The following is a 4,445-nucleotide window of genomic DNA, read 5'->3' on the forward strand; positions in this document are numbered from 1 at the left end:
CGCTGATGCCTTAGAAACTATCCCCGGCACTGTTCTCCACCAGCATTGTTCGCTGATGCCTTAGAAACTATCCCCGGCACTGTTCTCCACCAGCATTGTTCGCTGATGCCTTAGAAACTCTCCCTGGCTCTGTTCTCCGCCAGCATTGTTCCCTGATGCCTTAGAAACTCTCCCTGGCTCTGTCTCCACCAATATTGTTCGCTGATGCCTTAGAAACTCTCCCCAGCACTGTTCTCCACCAGCATTGTTTGCTAATGCCTTAGAAACTCTCCCTGGCTCTGTCTCCACCAGCATTGTTGATTGATGCCTTAGAAACTCTCTCTGGCTCTGTTCTCCACCAGCATTGTACACTGATGCCTTAGAACATTCCAAACCCCTTGGGAGCACTCTCCCACACCGGCCATGTTCGATGTCTGCTGTGAACGTGTTTCACAGCAGTGGTATCCAAATCCATATTGCTGTTGACTTGCTTCACATATTTAAACTCCTGCAACCAAAATCACACTGGTAGGAGATGAAGCTGGCAAAAATTAGTTTTTTTTGTCACATTTATTATACTATAAAACATAGGAACAGAATTAGGCCACTTGGCCTATTGAGCCTGCCATTTGATCTTGGCTTATTTATTTTTCCTCTGAAACCCATTCTCCTGCCTTCTCCCTGGAAACTTACTAAACAAGGAAGTATCAGCCCTCGCTTTAAATATACCCAATGATTTGGCTTCTGCCACTGTCCATGGCAAGGAATATCACAGATTCACCACTCTCTCGATCAAGAAATTCCTTCTCATCTTGTAAGATTCCTTTGGATCCTTCCCAATATCAGCACAGTCTTTCTTAGATCTAGGTCACAAAAATAGCTCACAATGTTCCAAAAGTAGTCTTGAGTTGAAAGTTCAAAGTAAATTTATTATTAAATTACATATATCACCATATACAACCCTGAGATTCATTTTCTTGAGGGCATACTCAATAAATCCAATAACCATAATGGAATCAATAAAAGACCACACAAAACCTCTAACATAAAGTCTAAATGGCCTGCAGCTAACATGTCTTCACTGTGGAAGCAGTTTGATGAAGATGTCAACTAAATTCTGGAGGCAATGGAGAAGGGAGAGGTTGATAGGAAGCTACAAGCCATGACAACAGTCCATTGTCAGCATTGCAGCTGAATGGTTGGGAGAAGAGGAGGAAGAAGGCTCCAAAACTCCTTACTTGAAGAACCAAAGAGTGTTGAGGATCCACAACATCAGGCAGAAGATGAAAGCGCTGAAGTCCCAGGACAAGGAGGCAGGAGAAGAGGAGCGCATCGGCTGATGAAAGAAGACCAGGGTCCTCTGCTGGGCAGAGTGGCATCGGAGGCGGTGTCGTGAAAGGGCCCGAAAATATGCTGCCTTTATCGCCAACCCCTTCAAGTTCACCAAGGAGTTACTGGGGCAGAAGTGCAGTGAGAAACTGTCCTGTTTGCAAGAAGACATAGATTAACATCTGAAGAAAATTTACAATGATCCTGAAAGAGTGCAGGAGTTGGGAGAGTGCAACATCCTAATAGAACCCCCCCCCCCCCCGAACCGGATGTGCAGTTCGACATGTCAGAGCTGCAGCTAAAGGAAGTCAGAGAGGTTGTCCACAAAGCAAGGGCTAGTTCGGCTCCAGGACCAAGCAGTACCTCGTACAAAGTGTACAGGAACTGCCCCAAACTCCCGCTGCGTCCGTGGAAGATACTGCGAGTCTTCTGGAGAAGGGGGAGGATCCCAGAACAGTGGAGGGTGGCTGAAGGTGTGTGGATCCCGAAGGAAGTAAACGCCACCCAGATAGATCAGTTCCACACCATCTCCCTGCTGTGTGTTGAGGTGAAGATCTCCTTCAGTGCTGTTTCCAGTTGGCTGTGCACCTACCTAGCAAAGAACACCTATATCAATACATCAGTCCAGAAGTGTGGCATTTCAGGGATGCCGGGCTATCTGAAGCATACCAGTGTGGTGACACAGCTCATCAGGGAGGCCAGAGAGAACAAGGGCAACCTGTCAGTGTTGTGGCTCAACCTGGCAAATGCATATGGCTCCATTCCACACAAGCTGGTGCAGCTCACACTGACCAAACGTCACGTCCCCAGCAGAATCAGAGACTTATCGCTGATTATTACATCAACTCCAGAATGAGGGTCTCTTCAGGAGCAATTACATCAAGCTGGCATCATCATAGGGTGCACTATCTCAGTGACACTGTTCTCCCTAGCAATGAACATGCTCACTAAGTCAGCTGAACCAGAGTGCTGAGGGCCCAGAGTGAATTCGGGGCACCTCACAGTCACCACAGAATCAGTCCCAGGCTGCCGGTGGATTCCGCAGGGCATCGAAAAGCTGGTGGAGTGGGCCCAGATGTGTTTCAAGCCAGCCAAATCAAGAGCTATGGTACTGAAGAAAGGGAAGGTGGAGAACAAGCATCGCAGGCACAGCCATCCCAGCCATCACAGAAAAGCCAGTCAAGAGCTTATGTAAGGTTTTTGACAGCTCTCTAAGGGACACAACATCCTTTCAGGTGACCTGCACCGAGTTGGATGGCTGGCTGAAATCTGTGGACAAGTCTGGCCTACCTGGGAAGTTCAAAGCCTGGGTGTATCAGCATGGCATTCTTCCCAGAATCCTGTGGCCCCTCCTTGTCTATGCAGTTCCGATCTCGACAGTCGAAACCTTAGAGAGGAGGGTCAGTAAGCCCCTCAGGGGATGGCTGGGGCTGCCAGCATCGCCCTCTATGGACACCACAACAAACTGCAACTGCCCTTCAAATCCCTGGAGGAGGAATTCAAGGTAACAAGAGCCAGAGAAGTGATAGGGTACAGGGACTCAAGTGATCCGAAGGTGGCTCGAGCAGGGATCCGGGTGAGGACTGGCAGGAAGTGGAGGGCAGAGGAAGCTGTTCAGGAAGCAGAGGCAAGGCTGCGTCACAGGAGGCTGGTGGGAGTGGTCACACGAGGCCGAGCTGGGCTCCCCAAATGGACACCATCAGAGGGCAGGAAAGGCACCGCCGAGTTCAGGAGGAGTTGAGAGCAGCAATGGAGGAGACGAGAACCTGCAAGGTGGTGGGAATGAAGCAACAGGGAGCTTGGACAAGATGGGAGAATGCGGTGGAGAGGAAAGTGACCTGGGTTGAGCTTTGGAAAGCCGAGCCACACTGCATCCAATTTCTCATCCAGGCAGTGTACGATGTGCTTCCAAGCCCATCAAACCTGCACACATGGGGCAAAGCAGAGTCCTCAGCGTGCCCACTGTGTTCCAAGCGAGGAACCCTGGAGCACATCCTCAGCGGCTGCTCAGGGGCAGTTGGTGAGGGATGATACCGATGGGCGCATGATCAGGTCCTGAAGACCATTGCTGGAGCCATCAGCGCAGGATTTGAGTGGGCAAAGCGGTCCTGACCCTCCAAGCAGACCACTGCCCTTGTCAGAGCTGAGGAGCAGCCAATACCCACCAAAAGAACATCTGCAGGCATCCTGATCTCTGCAAGGGACTAGCAGCTCTTGGTGGACCTCGAACAGCAGCTAAAGTTCCCCAATCATATGCGACCAGACATTGTCCTTGTGTCTAAGCCTATGAAGCAGGTGGTGGCGCTGGAGCTGACAGTCCAATGGGAAGATCGCTTGGAAGAGGCCTTTGAAAGGAAGCTCTCCAAGTACTCAGGACTGGTCAGTAACTGCCTGCAGGCTGGATGGAGAGCGAGGTGTCTCCCAGTGGAGGTTGAATGTAGGGGATTCCTTAGCCAGAGCCTACAGCAGTTTGGGCATCGAGGGAGAGAGGAAGAGGAGAGCCATCCACAGTACCACCGATGCGGCAGAGAGGGCCTCAAGGTGGCTGTGGCTCAAGAGAGGGGAGCCATGGAGTCATGTGTAGCTAGCCATCTGGACACAAGCTGGGGTCTGATCAGCCCCGGCTGGGTCACCTGGAGAAGGGTGTATGATGTAGAAAGACCTGAAACACCCGATGATTCCAGGAACATCACTGAAGATGTGTCCAGAGGCATCAGTAGATGTATGTACACAATGTCACCATATACAACACTGAGATTTACTTTCTTGTGGGCATATTCAATAAGTCCAATAACCATAATGGAATCAATAAAAGACCACACAAAACTTTATACAGCCTCAGCACCACATCCTTACTTTATATTCTAGAATTTTCAACTTACAGTTTGTTCAATAGTCTACTAGATGGATTCTATTCCATTGCTTCCATAAATATTGCACAATATAATCAAGTTCTCATACCTCTATCACAAGGCAAGAACCAAAAAATAAATGACTGCGTGCAAAATCAACTGGTCAATATCAGAATCAGAATCCAAATTAGGTTTATTATCACTGGCATGTGTTATGAGATTTGTTAACTTAGCAGCAGCAGTTCAATGCAATACATGATAATACACAACTAAAAAAGTAAATCG

The 4,445-nt window shown here is 49.0% G+C and overlaps 1 pseudogene; it reads left to right on the plus strand.

The window, feature by feature from the left end:
* Nucleotides 1-514: 514 nt before the first annotated feature.
* On the plus strand, nucleotides 515-3,877 carry LOC132392191 (uncharacterized; annotated as a pseudogene).
* The last annotated feature ends 568 nt before the right edge of the window (nucleotides 3,878-4,445 follow it).

This window comes from Hypanus sabinus, chromosome 4, assembly GCF_030144855.1.
Source record: "Hypanus sabinus isolate sHypSab1 chromosome 4, sHypSab1.hap1, whole genome shotgun sequence".
Taxonomy (NCBI): domain Eukaryota; kingdom Metazoa; phylum Chordata; class Chondrichthyes; order Myliobatiformes; family Dasyatidae; genus Hypanus; species Hypanus sabinus.